This window comes from Ranitomeya variabilis, chromosome 1 (genome assembly GCF_051348905.1).
Source record: "Ranitomeya variabilis isolate aRanVar5 chromosome 1, aRanVar5.hap1, whole genome shotgun sequence".
Classification (NCBI taxonomy): Eukaryota; Metazoa; Chordata; class Amphibia; order Anura; family Dendrobatidae; genus Ranitomeya; species Ranitomeya variabilis.
In genome coordinates, this window is record NC_135232.1 from 1154684453 (window position 1) to 1154701588 (window position 17136).

A 17136-nucleotide genomic window follows, 5' to 3' on the forward strand; every position below is an offset into this window, starting at 1 on the left:
GCGAGCTAGAAAATCACATATTGAGCAAGCTGGACAAAAAGCACTGACAATACAAATGATTCAAAGAATGCAAACAGGACTTAGCTTTTCATGCATGAGACAGATGGCAAGGAATCAGAGGAGACCAAATAGAACTGAATACATCGATTCCAGGCAAGAGACTGAGTCCTAAAGAGGACTAAATAGGGAACACCCACAGCTTAATGAAACAGCTGAAGCCCAAGCCTGCAGAAAGACAAGACTCATACAATACCACTAGTGACCACAAGAGGGAGCCCAGAAACACAATTCACAACAGTGTGCCACCGAAAAGCACTGTGTAATACTGGGCCTTTTTGTTTTTTTTGGGTAAATTCTCCCTTTAAAAAAAAAATTATTAGTGGGAGATAAATATTGGCAAGTCTGCCTCCGTGCCAGTCCCGTGTGTGGCATCTGTCTCTCATTGTGTGCCACCGAAAAGCACTGTGTAATACTCTGCCTTTTTGGTTTTTTTTGGGTAAATTCTCCCTTTTAAAAAAAAAAATAGTTAGTGGGAGATAAATATTGGCAAGTCTGCCTCCGTGCCATTTCTGTGTGTGGCATCTGTCTCTCATTGTGTGCCACCGAAAAGCACTGTGTAATACTGGGCCTTTTTGGGTTTTTTTGGGTAAATTCTCCCTTTTCAAAAAAAAATAGTTAGTGGGAGATAAATATTGGCAAGTCTGCCTCCGTGCCAGTCCTGTGTGTGGCATCTGTCTCTCATTGTGTGCCACCGAAAAGCACTGTGTAATACTGGGCCTTTTTGTTTTTTTTGGGTAAATTCTCCCTTTTAAAAAAAAAAATAGTTAGTGGGAGATAAATATTGGCAAGTCTGCCTCCGTGCCAGTCCTGTGTGTGGCATCTGTCTCTCATTGTGTTTTCCACCGAAAAGCACTGTGTAATACTAGGCCTTTTTGTTTTTTTTGGGTAAATTATCCCTTTTCAAAAAAATAGTTCGTGGGAGATAAATATTGGCAAGTTTGCCTCCGTGCCAGTCCTGTGTGTGCCATCTGTCTCTCATTGTGTGCCACCGAAAACCAGTGTGTGATACTTTTTTTTTGTTTTTGGGTACATTCTCCCTTTTCAAAAAAAAATAATTAGTGGGAGATAAATATTGGCAAGTCTGCTTGAGTGCTGCTCCTGTGTGTGCCATCTGTCTCAAATTATTGGGGCACAGAAAACCTAGTGTGTAAAATTGGGCCTGATTTTCCTTTCAGTTTCAGGCACCTATAAAGGTATATATAAATCCTACAGAAGTTTGAGTTCAACTTATACGTTGTTTTACAGTAACAAATATCGTTACTTTGGTTACGTTTTGCAAACAATGAGGAAGTCTTGTGGAAGAGGTCGTGGCCGTGGGCGGTCATTGTCAGCTGGTAATGATGGTAGTGGTGGTGGAGCATCAGGTGGTCGTGGTAAAAGCAGTACAGCACCTAAGTCTCGAGTTGTTGAGCCAGGTTCGTTGTCTGGCTACACAAGGCCTCGAACGCTCTCTTTTCTGGGAGTAGGAAAACCACTTTTGAAGCCGGAGCAGGAGGAACAAGTATTGGCTTTCATTGCTCACTCTGCCTCTAGCTCTTTCGCCTCCTCCTCGGAAAGTTCCAAATGTCAGAGCAGTGCATCATCAGTGGATGCTCCCGGTCAGGAAAAAGTCGCTTCCTTGTGTCCTTCACACAGAACAACAGTGAAGGATGCGTCAGTCGACACAACAGGTTACTCCATGGAGCTCTTTACACATACCGTTCCTGGGTTAGACAGTGAAACAGTTAACAGGCCATGCCCATAAGAAGTTGAATCGGACATGGAGTGCACAGATGCATAGCCACAGCCAGATTACTATGCTGTTCCTTTGACTCAGACCAGAACATTGCCCTCGCAGTGTAATGAGGCAGAATCAAACCCAGCGGAGACTATGGTGCCCCGTCACGGACGCTATACCACCGGCTTACACGGTGACACAGACGAAGTTGCACACGACATAGAAGAGGAGGTCATAGATGACCCAGTTGTTGACCCCGATTGGCAGCCATTGCAGGCGGCAGTAGTTAAGAAGCGGAGAAGGAGCCGCAGCAGGCATCAACATCACAACAGGTTCCATCTGCCGGGCCCGTATCTGGCCAAAAACGCGTGGCAAAACCAAAACCAGTTGGAGGACAGTGTGGCCATCCGGTTAAAGAAGCTCAGTCTGCAATGCCTGAAAAGGTATCCGATAGTAGAAAGAGTGCAGTCTGGCATTTTTTTAACCCCTTAGTGACAGAGCCAATTTGGTACTTAATGACCGAGCCAATTTTTACAATTCTGACCAGTGTCACTTTAAGAGGTTATAACTCTGGAACGCTTTATCGGATCCCGCTGATTCTGAGAAATTATTTTTTCGTGACATATTGTACTTCAAGATAGTGGTAAAATTTCTTCCATATTACTTGTGATTATTTATGAAAAAAATGGAAATATGGCAAAAAAAATTAAAATTTTGCAATTTTCAAACTTTTTATTTTTATGCCCTTAAATCAGAGAGATATGTCACAAAAAATAGTTAAAAAATAACATTTCCCACATGTCTACTTTACATCAGCACAATTTTGGAAACAATTTTTTTTTTTGTTAGGGAGTTATAAGGGTTAAAAGTTGACCAGCAATTTCTCATTTTTACAACACCATGTTTTTTTTAGGGACCACATCACCTTTGAAGTAATTTTGAGGGGTCTATATGATAGAAAATAACCAAGTGTGACACCATTCTAAAAACTGCACCCCTCAAGCTGCTCAAAACCATATTCAAGAAGTTTAACCCTTTACGTACTTCACAGGAACTGAAACAATGTGGAAGAAAAAAATGAACATTTAACTTTTTTTTGCAAACATTTTACTTCAGAACCATTTTTTTTAATTTTCACAAGTGTAAAAACAGAAATTTAACCACAAATTTTGTTGTGCAATTTTTCCCGAGTACGCCGATACCCCATATGTGGAGATAAACCACTGTTTGGGCGCACCGTAGAGCTTGGAATTGAAGGAGCACCGTTTGACTGTTTCAATGCAGAATTGGCTGGAATTGAGATCAGGCGCCATGTCGCGTTTGGAGAGCCCCTAATGTGCCTAAACAGTGGAAACCCCCCACAAGTGACACCATTTTGGAAACTAGACCACTTAAGGAACTTATCTAGATGTGTGGTGAGCACTTTGAACCCCCAAGTGCTTCACAGAAGTTTATAACGTAGAGCCGTGAAAATAAAAAATCGCATTTGTTTTCACAAAAATGACTTTTTCGCCCACAAATTCTTATTTTCACAAGGGTAACAGGAGAAATTAGACCACAAAAGTTGTTGTGCAATTTCTCTTGAGTACGTCGATACCCCATATGTGGGGGTAAACCACTGTTTGGGCGCACCGCAGAGCTTGGAAGAGAAGGAGCGTCGTTTTACTTTTTCAATGTAGAATTGGCTGGAATTGAGATCGGACGCCATGTCACGTTTGGAGAGCTGCTGATGTGCCTAAACAGTGGAGACCCCCCACAAATGACACCATTTTGGAAATTAGACCCCTTAAGGAACTTATCTAGATGTGTGGTGGTGAGCACTTTAAACCCCCAGGTGCTTCACACAAGTTTATAACGTAGAGCCGTGAAAATAAAAAAATCGCATTTTTTCTACAAAAATGATCTTTTTGCCTCCAAATTTTTATTTTACTAAGGGTAACAGGAGAAAATGGACCCCAGAAGTTGTTGTACAATTTGTCTTGAGTACGCCGACACCCCATATGTGGGGGTAAACCACTGTTTGGGCGCATGGCTGAGCTCGGAAGCAAAGGAGCACCATTTGACTTTTCATTGCAAAATTGACTGGAATTGAGATCGGACGCCATGTCGCGTTTGGAGAGCCCCTGATGTGCCTAAACAGTAGAAACCCCCCAAAAGTGACCCCATTTTGGAAACTAGACCCCCCATGGAACTTATCTAGATGTGCAGTGAGAACTTTGAATGCCCAAGTGCATCACAGAAGTTTATAATGCAGAGTCGTGAAAATAAAAAATATTTTTTTTTAACAATAAAGATTTTTTAGCCCCCAGGTTTTTATTTTCACAAGGGTAACAAGAGAAATTGGACCCCAAAAGTTGTTGTCCAATTTGTCCTGAGTATGCTGGTACCCCATATGTGGGGGTAAACCACTGTTTGGGCGCACGGCAGAGCTCGGAAGGGAAGGAGCGCCATTTTGGAATGCAGACTTTGATAGAATTGTCTGCGGGCATTATGTTGCGTTTGCAGACCCCTAATGTACCTAAACAGTAGAAACCCCAAACAAGTGACCCCATTTTGGAAAATAGACCCCCCAAGGAACTTATCTAGATATGTGGTGAGAACTTCGAATGCCCAAGTGCTTCACAGAAGTTTATAATGCAGAGTAGTGAAAATAAAAAATATTTTTTTTTCCTCAAAAAAAGATTTTTTTAGCCCCCAAATTTTTATTTTCACAAGAGTAACAAGTGAAATTGGACCCCAAAAGTTGTTGTCCAATTTGTCCTGAGTATACTGGTACCCAATATGTGGGGGTAAACCACTGTTTAGGCGCACGGCAAAGCTCGGAAAGGGAAGGAGCGCCATTTTGAAATGCAGGCTTTGATAGAATGGTCTGCGGGCGTTAAGTTGCGTTTGCAGAGCCACTGATGTACCTAAGCAGTAGAAACCCCCCACAAGTGACCAAATTTTGGAAACTAGACCCCCTAAGGAACTTATCTAGATATGTGGTGAGTACTTTGAATGCTCAAGTGCTTCACGGAAGTTTATAATGCAGAGTAGTGAAAATAAAAAAATATTTTTTTTTCCCACAAAAAAGATTTTTAGCCCCCAAGTTTTTATTTTCACAAGGGTAACAGGAGAAATTGGACCCCAAACGTTGTTGTTCAATTTATCCCGAGTACGCTGATGCCCCATATGTGGGGGTAAACCACTGTTTGGGCGCACGGCAGAGCTCAGAAGGGAGGGAGCACCATTTGACTTTTTTAGCGCAAAATTGGCTGTCGTGTTTGGAGACCCCCTGATGTACCTAAACAGTGGAAACCCCCAAATTATAACTCCAACCCTAACTCCAACACACCCCTAACCCTAATCTTAACCCGATCCATAATCCTAATCACAACCCTAACGATAATCACAACCCTAACCCCAAAACAGCCCTAATCTCAACCCTAACCATAACCCTAATCAAAACCCTAAATCCAACACACCCCTAACCCTAATCCCAACCCTAATCCCAACCCTAACCCTAATCCCAACTCTAATCCCAAACGTAACCCTAATCCCAACCCTAATCTAAACCCTAATCCCAACCCTAACCCTAACTTTAGCCCCAACCCTAACCCTAACTTTAGCCCCAACCCTAACCATAACTTTAGCCCCGCCGTCACAAAAAAAGTTCAATGTAACCTTTTTTTTGTACGTCGCGTCCGCCATTTCCGCGCATGCGTGGCCGTAACTCTGCCCCCTCGTCCCCAGGACATAGACTGGGCAGCGGATGCGTTGAAAAACTGCATCCGCTGCCCATGTTGTGCAAAATTTTCACAACGTGCGTCGGTACATCGGGCCGACGCATTGCGACCGCCCCGTACCGATGCAAGTGTGAAAGAAGCCTAAGGCTACTTTCACACTAGCGTCGTACTCGGCCCATCGCAGTGTGCCGGGCCGACGTACCGACGCTAGCGTTGTAAGCGCCACACAATGGGTGCAGCGGATGCTGTTTTTTCAACGCATCCGCTGCCCCATTGTGAGGTGCGGGGAGGCGGGGGCGGAGTTACGGCCGCGCATGCGCAGTCGGAAATGGCGGACACGTCGCACAAAAAAGTTACATGTAGCTTTTTTTGTGCCGACGGTCCGCCAAAGCACGACGCATCCATCGCACGATGGATGCGACATGTGGCAATCCGTCGCAATGCGTCGCTAATGCAAGCCAATGGAGAAAAAACGCATCCTGCAAGCACTTTTGCAGGATGCGTTTTTTCTCCAACGACGCATTGCGATGGAAGCCAAAAAACGCTAGTGTGAAAGTAGCCTGATTCTAACCCTAGCCCTAACCCTAACCCTAATTTTAGCCCCAACCCTAACCCTAACCCTAACTCTAACTCTAACTCTAACTCTGACCCTAACCCTAACCCTAACTCTAACCCTAACCCTAACCCTAACTCTAACCCTAACCCTAATTTTAGCCCGAACTCGTCTCTCCTGCCGGCCGGCAGATGGCAGCAGATGGCGGGCGCACTGCGCATGCGCCCGCCATGAGGAAAAAGCCGTCCGGCAAGAGAAGACAGAAGAGGACCCAGGGACACCGGGTGAGTATTATAGGGTCCCCGAATCCCCCTATTTCTCTGTCCTCTGATGTGCGATCACATCAGATAACAGAGAATTACAGATCGCTTTTTTTTTGCGGTCGCCGGTAAACTGTTAATTACCGGCGATCGCAAAACAGGGGTCGGTGTAAACCGACCCCGATCATGTTCTTTGGGGTCTCGGCTACCCCCGGCAGCCGAGACCCCAAAGATCTTCCAGGTGCCGGGCGGCGGGCATACTGCGCGTGCGCCCGCCATTTTTTCCCGGAAAAAAGATGGCGGCGCCCATCGGGAGCCACGAGGAGCACCGGGGGAGATAGGTGAGTATTGGGGGGCTATCGGGGGCCATCGGGGACCCTATTTCTCTGTCCTCCGATGTGCAATCACATCGGAGGACAGAGAAATTAAAAGGCAAATCGCGTTTTTTTTTTGTTTGTTGTTGCGACCGCCGGTAAACGGTTAATTACCGGCGATCGCAACTCGGGGGTCGGTAAAAACCCCCCGAATCATGTTCTCTGGGGTCTCGGCTACCCTCGGCAACCGAGACCCCAGAGAAAATCCAACTCTGGGGGGCGCTATTCACTTTTTCCACAGCGCCGTTAATTAACGGCGCTGTGGTTTAAGTACACTTAGCGGCCGCCATTAAAAGGCATATCGGCGGTCGTTAAGGGGTTAAACAACATCCAAATGATCAGCGCAAAGTCATCTGTCAAAAATGTTCAACTTCCTTAAGCAGAGGTCAGAATCTTAAAAGTCTAAATACAAGTTGCATGCATAGACATTTATCCACCATGCATTTGCAAGCCTGGACTAACTACCAAACGTCCCTAAAGGTTGCAGCACCCTCGGCCAATGAACCTAGTCAGCAATGCTACATCCCTTCCCTCGCTGTAAACCCACCATTTCCCGCACCACCTGCAGTATCTGTGCAGCTTTCGTCGCCAGGCCAAAGAAGTCAGGGAATCGCCAGGTTTGCAGTAGGAAACACTGCATCTGGGGCACCGGCAAGAATACCATCTCCAACCCTCTCTCACTCACCCATGTCCACCGGCACCACCGCTAGTTCCACGATCTCCAGCTCTCCAGTCCAACTCACCCTACATGAGACTCTTGTTAGGAAAAGGAAGTACTCATCCTCGCATCCGCGTACACAGGGTTTGAACGCACACATTGCTAGACTAATCCCATTAGAGATGATGCCCTACCGGTTAGTTGAAAGCGAAGCTTTCAAAGCGCTGATGGACTACGCTGTACCACGCTACGAGCTACCCAGTCGGCACTTCTTTTCTAGAAAAGCCATCCCAGCCCTCCAACAGCATGTTAAAGACCGCATCGTCCATGCACTCAGGCAGTCTGTGACTGCAAAGGTGCACCTGACAACAGATGCATGGACCAGTAGGCATGGCCAGGGACGTTACGTGTCCATCACGGCACACTGGGTGAATGTGGAGGATGCAGGGTCCACAGGGGACAGCAATATTGGGACAGTTTTGCCTAGCCCACGGTCAAGGAAATAGTTGGCTGTAGGCGTTCGCCCCCCCTCCTCCTCTTCCTCGTCCTCCTGCAGAAGCGAGAGCTCGTCCACAGACCGCAGTCGCACATCCACTCCATCCGCAGCTGCCACTGTTGCACACCAGGTGTGCCATTATGGGACCGCTAGTGGCAAGCGTCAGCAGGCTGTATTGGCAATGAAGTGTTTGGGTGACAACAGACACACCGCGGAAGTTCTGTCCGAGTTTTTGCAGAATGAAACTCAGTCATGGCTGGGCACTTTACATCTTGAGGCAGGCAAGGTTGTGAGTGATAACGGAAGGAATTTCATGGCTGCCATAGCCCTTTCCCAACTGAAACACATTCCTTGCCTGGCTCACACCTTAAACCTGGTGGTGCAGTGCTTCCTGAAAAGTTACCCGGGGTTACCCGACCTGCTCCTCAAAGTGCGTAGACTTTGCTCGCATATCCGCCGTTCGCCCGTACACTCCAGCTGTATGCAGAACTATCAGCGGTCTTTGAACCTTCCCCAGCATCGCCTAATCATCGACATTGCAACAAGGTGGAACTCCACACTGCACATGCTTCAGAGACTGTGCGAACAGAGGCGTGCTGTTATGTTTTTGTGGGAGGATACACATACACGGGCAGGCAGTTGGATGGCAGACATGGAGTTGTCAGGTGTGCAGTGGTCGAAGCTACAAGACCTGTGTCAAGTCCTTCAGTGTTTTGAGGAATGCACACGGCTGGTTAGTGCAGACAACGCCATAATAAGCATGAGCATCCCGCTAATGCGTCTGCTGATGCAAAGTTTGACGCACATAAAGGAGCAGGCGTCTGCAGCCGAGGAAGAGGAAAGCCTTGATGACAGTCAGCCATTGTCTGGTCAGGGACGTGTTGAGGACGCGGTAGCGGGCGAAGAGGAGGACGAGGACGAGGAGGATGATGGGGATGAGTACTTTTTGAATGAGGAAGCTTCTCCTGGGCCAACAGAAATTAGTGGCGTTGCAAGGCCGGGTTCTGTTTTTTTAAGGGAGACAAGTGACGTAGATTTGCCTGTAACTGCCCCTCCAACCAGCACAACCGCAGATTTGACAACTGGAACTTTGGCCCACATGGCGGATTATGCCTTACGTATCCTCAAAAGGGACACACGCATTATTAAAATGATGAGCGATGATGATTACTGGTTGGCCTAGATCCTTGACCCTCGCTATAAAGGCAAGTTGCAAAATATTATGCCACATGAGAACCTCGAACAAATATTAGCAACCAAACAAGCTACTCTTGTAGACCGTTTGATTCAGGCATTCCCAGCACACTTCGCCGGTGATGGTTCTCACACAAGCTGCAGGGGGCTACATGGCAGAGGTGTTCGAGGTGCACAGATCAGAAGTGGCGTTGGACAGAGGGGTTTTCTGACCAGGTTGTGGAGTGATTTTGCAATGACCGCAGACAGGACAGGTACTGCAGCATCTATTCAAAGTGACAGGAGACAACATTTGTCCAGTATGGTTACTAACTATTTTTCATCCCTTATCGATGTTCTCCCTCAACCGTCATTCCCATTTGATTACTGGGCATCCAAATTAGACACCTGGCCTGAATTGGCAGAATATGCATTGCAGGAGCTTGCTTGCCCAGCAGCTAGTGTGCTATCAGAAAGAGTATTCAGTGCTGCTGGTTCAATATTAACCGAAAAAAGGACTCGTCTGGCTACCCAAAATGTGGATGATCTCACCTTCATTAAAATGAACCACTCCTGGATTTCAAATTATTTTGCCCCACCTTTCCCGGCTGACACCTAGCTTTCCTATAAAAAGTGCTTGCTTGTGGACTGGTCTCACTGAGTGTTCCAATCTCTTAATTTGCAGCAGCTGTTTGTCCAGCATACGATATGTTTACACCTCCCTCAAAGGGAAAACTCCCCCCACGGGGCCGTGGTCTCGCCACTTGGCTCAAGCACCCGTTACAGTGATGTTTGTCTGAAGAGGTGGGTGTGCCCACTTTTGGTCGACGGCACTGCCACTGGGTCCCTCATAGTACAATGTAGTGTCTCTGGCGGTGGTCGTGCGCACCCAACGTCAGACACACCGTTGTAACATGAGGGGCCCTGGGGCGGTACCACCGGCCACAAGAGAGTTGCCCCCTACCCCAGCTCAAACTGTGCTCTACCACGTGCAAAATTAGCTCGCACAACTCCACCAATGTTTAGTCTATTCGCTGACATCATTCAATGTCTGGCACTGACAATACCAATTTGTAGACATCTATGATGCTACTTAAAGTAGTCTGGGTCAGTGTCCTATATTGGCACCATTAAATATTTACTGCCAAATTACTATGTCAGAAACTCAGCAGATGAGCCCACCCCTGTACCTAAGTATGCCACTCTTTTTTTGGGGGGGGGTTGTTTTGCGAGACATTAACATCTATTTATATTTTGGGAGTACTAACTGTGTCAGACACTCCTTGCAATACTCCTCCACTGACCACAATGCTGCCTGCCTGTGTATCCATGTAACCGATTTAAAACTGCCATGAGCCTATTGTTTGTTATTTTAGGCCTTTGATAGCCTGTCTGCGGTCCCTACTTGCATTACTCCTCCACTGCCACAATGCTGCCTGCCTGTGTATCCATGTAACCGATTTAAAACTGCCATGAGCCTATTGTTTGTTATTTGAGGCCTTTGTTAGCCTGTCTGCGGTGCCTCCTTACAATACTCCTCCACTGACCACAATGCTGCCTGCCTGTGTATCCATGTAACCGATTTAAAACTGCCATGAGCCTATTGTTTGTTATTTTAGGCCTTTGTTAGCCTGTCTGTGGTCCCTCCTTGCAATACTCCTCCACTGACCACAATGCTGCCTGCCTGTGTATCCATGTAACCGATTTAAAACTGCCATGAGCCTATTGTTTGTTATTTTAGGCCTTTGTTAGCCTGTCTGCGGTCCCTCCTTGCAATACTCCTCCACTGACCACAATGCTGCCTGCCTGTGTATCCATGTAACCGATTTAAACCTGCCATGAGCCTATTGTTTGTTATTTTAGGCCTTTGATAGCCTGTCTGTGGTCCCTACTTGCATTACTCCTCCACTGACCACAATGCTGCCTGCATGTGTATCCATGTAACCGATTTAAAACTGCCATGAGCCTATTGTTTGTTATTTTAGGCCTTTGTTAGCCTGTCTGCGGTGCCTCCTTGCAATCCTCCTCCACTGACCACACCAATGCTGCCCGTTTACCCCTGGAACCTATTTTACAGTGCATAGAGCCTATTTTTTATTTAATATTAATAAAGCCATGATGGACTACGCTGTACCACGCTATGAGCTACCCAGTTGACAATTCTTTTGTGAGAAAAGCCATCCCACCCCTCCACCAGCATGTAAAAGACCGCATTGTCCATGCACTCTGTCAATCTGCGAGTCCAAAGGTACACCTGACAACAGACGCATGGACCTGTAGGCATGGCCACGGAAGGTTACGTGTCCTTTATGGCGCAATGGGTTAATGTATTGGATGCATGGTCCACACAGGGGACAGCCTGCTAAGTCTGTCTGCAGTCCCTAATTCAAGTTGTCCTCAAATGAATAAATCTGAGCTTCAACCTTCTGGCTTTTGGCCTATAAAATCAGATATTAAACTGCATTTGGCCTTCAACTTTGTTTACGGCCTACTAACGGTGTCTGCCCCTCCTTGGTGTTGACCTCAACTGAATACAGCTGAGCTTCAACCTTCTGGCTCTAATATATATATATATATATATATATATATATATATATATATATATATATATATATATATATATATATATATATATTTTTTTAGGTGCTGGTTGGGGCCTAATAGCTCTGTTTGCTGCTCCCTGGTGTTTGCCCTCAACTGAATACAGCTGAGCTTCAACCTTCTGGCTCTCATTAAGTGCTGTGTTTTTAAAAATTGGTGGTTATGGGCCTACTAACGGTGTCTGCCCCTCCCTGGTGTTTGCCCTCAACTGAATACAGCTGAGCTTCAACCTTCTGGCTTTCGGCCTATAGTATCAGATATAAAACTGCATTTGACCTTCAACTTTATTTACGGCCTACTAACGGTGTCTGCCCCTCCCTGGTGTTGACCTCAACTGAATACAGCTGAGCTTCAACCTTCTGGCTCTCATTAAGTGCTGTGTTTTTAAAAATTGGTGGTTACGGGCCTACTAATGGTGTCTCCCCCTCCCTGGTGTTGACCTCAACTGAATACAGCTGAGCTTCAACCTTCTGGCTTTTGGCCTACAGTAGCAGATATTAAACTGCATTTGGCCTACTAGTGTGGTTGGGCCCTTAAAACAGTGTCTGCTGCTCTTGGGTTTGCTACTCCACTGAACAAAGCAATGCCGCCTGTTTAGTCCTGTTACCAATTTTGAACTGCATTTAGCCTAATTTATTCTTTGGCCCTATATCTGTTTCCTCCTCATCCTGCCCATTGCCCAGCCACTGCTAGATGAGTCTGCTGGTACATTGACCTAGACCACTACATTCCCCTTGCACTCTACACAGCCAGAATCTGACCCTACTGAAAGTAAGGTTCCCCTTCCCGCATGTTATACCACCTTACACAGGGACAAAGAGGAAGGTGCAGATGAAAGTGCAGGTTCCTTCATCAGGTGGGGGGGGGTATACTCGTTGGCGACGTCACTGGCACAGGGCCCCTCAGAGTACGCAAAAGTGTCGCTGCTGGTGGGAGGCGCCCCCGCCATGCAAACACACCGCCGTACTTTGAGGGGCCCTGTGCCAGTGCCAATGCGAACGAGTGGGCCACCCCTGCTTGCTCAGGATCACAGCACTTGCAACGTTGAAATACTTACCTCTCCCTGCTCCACCGCCGTGACGTAGTCCATGATTCCTGGGCCCACTAAAACCTTGAACCAGCCCTACTCCCCACAACTTTTGCCAAATGACCCCCAAGTTCCAATGAACAACTATTATTATAAAGTTAATTTAGATTGACAAGCTTCAGAAAACAAGAATGGATGTTTTTGGCATTATAATGGCCACTGAAGGTGTTTTCCTGGCCTCCACTCACTGCCGACTATGCTTCCCCATTGACTTGCATTGGGTTTCGTGTTTCGGTCGATCCCGACTGTTAGCGATAATCGGCCGACTGCACTCGACTCGACTCTGGACAAAGTCGGGTTTCACAAAACCCGACTCGATCTTAAAAAAATGAAAGTCGCTCAACCCAAGTATATACGTTAAACATGTAATCGAGGGTATTTTCTACATATAATCAGTATTATCTTGTATATGTTATAGATAATACATTTATTGTAACAAATGTACTACATAGGTGAGAAAGAAAAAAAAAGAAAAAAACCCTGAAAAAGACTAAAACTCTTAAATTGAGCCTATACCTACTCTAATTACTAACTACTTTGCCGCGTAACCCCGTACCCGCCCCTCCGTGCAATGCCCCCAGCCACCCCCAATGAAGAGACCATCATGACATATCTAAAGAGTAGCATGAGAAGAATTCCAACGGCCCCAGATTTTGTCAAACTTTCCCGGACAGCCCCTATTCTGATATAGCGTACGTTCATACGGAATAACGGAATTGACTAGGTCTATCCAGGCTCTTCTAGATGGACAGGAGTTTCCCATCCATCTCAATGCTAGTACCTTACGCGCCATAAAAAGCGTTTCACGCAAGAAGATACTGGTGTAGTGATCCCAGGTCTCCTCCTCCCACACTCCAAATAGACAGACTAGTGGGTCAAGGGGAACAGGAATCTGCAGTACTGATGTTAGTAGTATTGTCACCTCTTTCCAGTATTGAAGAATAATAGAACACCTCCATACCATATGTACAAAATCTGCATCTAACGAGTGACACCGCATACATTCTGTCGTCTGGAACCGGCCCATTTTAAAAAGACGTATCGGGGTTAGGTATGATTGATGCATTATATACAGCTGGGTCATCCTATTATTAACTGAGGGGGATACTTTAATCGGAGATTCAAGAATATCTTCCCATTCTTCCCCTTGTACATTAGAAAGCAATTCCCCCCATTTCTCTTTAAGGCCATGTGCACACGTTCAGGATTTCTTGCAGAAATTTCCTGAAGAAAACCGGAAATTTTCTGCAAGAAATCCGCATTTTTTTTTTGCGTTTTTTTTCCGTTTTTTTTCGCATTTTTTTAGCATTCTGCAAGCGTAATTAGCTTGCAGAATGCTAAAGTTTTCCAAGCAATCTGTAGCATCGCTTGGAAAACTGACTGACAGGTTGGTCACACTTGTCAAACATAGCGTTTGACAAGTGTGACCAACTTTTTACTATAGATGCAGCCTGTGCAGCATCTATAGTAAAAGATAGAATGTTTAAAAATAATAAAAAAAATAAAAAAATGCTTATACTCACCCAGACATCTCCTCAGCGGCGTCCGTTCCTCTTCCTATAGCTGGTCTGTGCGCACAGGACCTTCCGTGACGTCACGGTCATGTGAGCGGTCACATGACCGCTCACGACCAATCACAGGACAGTGACGTCATCGGCAGGGTCCTTCTCCGCACACCAGCTACAGGAACCGAACGGCAGCGTGCAGCGGTGAGGCGGGAACACTGCGAGGGACATCGAGGGTGAGTATAGGACTATTTTTTATTTTAATTCTTATTTTTTGACCACTTATATGGTGCCCAGTGCGTGGAGGAGAGTCTCCTCTCCTCCACCCTGGGTACCAACCGTACATAATCTGCTTACTTCCCGCATTGTGGGCACAGCCCCGTGCGGGAAGTAAGCAGATCAATGGACCCCTAGGTGTGCGGAATCCCCTGCAATTCCGCATTTTAATGAACATGTTGCTTTTTTTTCCGCGATGCGATTTTTTCGCGGAAAAAAAGGCTACATTTGCACAAAAAATGCGGAATACACTTAAAATAATAGGAGGCATATGTTAGCGTTTTTTTCGCGTTTTTATCACGTTTTTATAGCGAAAAAACGCGAAAAAAACGCTAAAAATCCTGAACGTGTGCACATGGCCTAACGGATTTGGTGGTAGCTGCAGCTCCCGAAGATAGCAAATAGGTGTATAAGTAGGAGATAAGACCCTGGGGGCCTTGCGATTTAAGGATTCCTATCAAAGGTAAAGAGGATATAGCACGACCTGTACCCGCGTCTCATATATGATTGAACAGCTGATCTTAACTGTAAGTAACGAAAAAATTGGGATCTCGGTATATCATGTTTATTTTGCAATTGTTCAAAAGACGCAAAGACCCCTCCATCATACAAATCCCCTATTGAGGAAACCCTTGCCCAGAAATCTGCCGATGGGTGATTCAATAGAGTGGAGAAATAACTATTATTCCACAAGGGCATCTCCGCTATAATATCTGTATATCCCATAGTTTTTTTAATTTGTCTCCAGACTAAACGCGCCAGACGGAGCAGAGATAACAGTCGGGGAACACCAATCTTCTCCGCCTCCAAAAAATTTAGTGGGCAATCAGCACGAGCCGAATGAATTAAATGGTTTTCCGAGTTGGGGAGGCTGCTATTGGGCATCCATTTATTAAGAGCTTTTGCCTGACCGGCCAGGTAGTATAAATAAAAATCCGGGAGTGTCGCTCCTCCCCCCTGCTTCGGTCTCTGTAGTGTAGATAATTTAAGTTTGGGTCTAGTTTTCCCACATATGAAAGTGGTGAGTTGAGAGTTCAGTGCTGCAAAAAATGACTTAGGTATTGGCAAAGAACTGTGTTGGAGGCAGTAACTGAGCTTAGGAAGTAAGATCATTTTAATTAGATTAATACGACCAGCCACGGATAAAGGGAGTTTGCTCCAAGACGTAAATTTAAATTTAACTAATTCTAAGAGTGGGAATATATTGAGCTGCAGGTCAGATCTACTATATTGAGATATATATACCCCTAGATACTTAAAGCTGGACACTACAGGAAGGGGGGATAAAGTTTCGAGACCAGGTGTTGGAGAGTGAGAAAGGGGCATCAGGATTTATCCCAGTTTATATATAAACCTGAATATCTACTAAAGTTATCTATGGTGGCTATTACTTGCGGTAATGTTTCCTCTACCTGATCCATGAATATCACCATGTCATCAGCATACAGGCCAATAGTGTCTACACGATCAGCTATGTTGTGAATTCTGTTTTTGGGCTCCCTCTGGTGGCTACTGGTGGTACTGGGTGACTTGTGTCTTGTGTTTCCAGTGCACCTGTTTCCATCTGGAGAGTGGGAGTTTCCTATTTAGTCTGGCTTCTCAGTCATTCTAGTGCCGGCAATCAATGTTACCAGAGCACCTCTGTTTCTTGCTACCTGCTCCAAGTCTGCAATTCAGCTAAGTTGAATCTTTGGCATTTTTTTGTGTTTGTTTTGTCCAGCATGCATTTATATTTCTTGTGCTGCTGGAAGCTCTAGTGATCTGAAATTACTACTCCGTTGTCATGAGTTGATAACGGAGTTAAGGTAATTTCAGGATGGCTGTAAGGGTTTTGAGGTAACCGCGAAGTCCTCTTTTGTATTTTCCGCTATCTAGTCAGAGGGCCTCATTTTGCTGAATCTATATTCATACTGCGTTTGTGTTTTCCTCTTACCTAACCGTTATTATATGTGGGGGGCTACTATAACTTTTGGGGTTTCCCTGGAGGCAAGCCAGGTCTGTGTATTCCTCTACTAGGGGTAGCTAGATCTCCGGCTGGCGCGAGGTGTCTAGGGATAAAACGCAGGCACACCCCCTGGCTACTTTTATTTGCGTGTTAGGTTCAGTATCGCGGTTACCTAAGATACCATCTTCCTAGAGCTCGTCCATTTTTGCCTAGTCCCTGCCATTGGGAATCATGACAGTATTGCCGGCCGACATGTATTAAAAGTATTGGCTGAAGAAAGAGAGAAAAAAGAAGTTTTTGATACTTTTTTTTTTTTTTTTTTTACTCAGAAGTTCTGTCTAGCCATAATTGCAATCTGCTGCTTTTTTCTCTCCTCTTAACCACTGAATGGCTCAGATCTCAGCTGTTGAGAAATGGATATCCAGAGTTTAGCTTCAAACCTGAATACTCTCGCTTCTAAGGTTCAAAATATCCAAGACTATGTTATACATGCTCCTATGTCTGAACCCAAGATCCCTATACCTGAGTTCTTTTCTGGAGATAGATCTCGTTTTTTGAATTTTAAGCACAATTGTAAATTGTATCTTTCTCTGAGATCTCGCTCCGCTGGAGACCCCGCTCAGCGGGTTAAAATTGTTATTTCCTTGTTGCGGGGTGACCCCCAGAATTGGGCATTTGCATTGGCACCAGGGGATCCTGCGCTGCT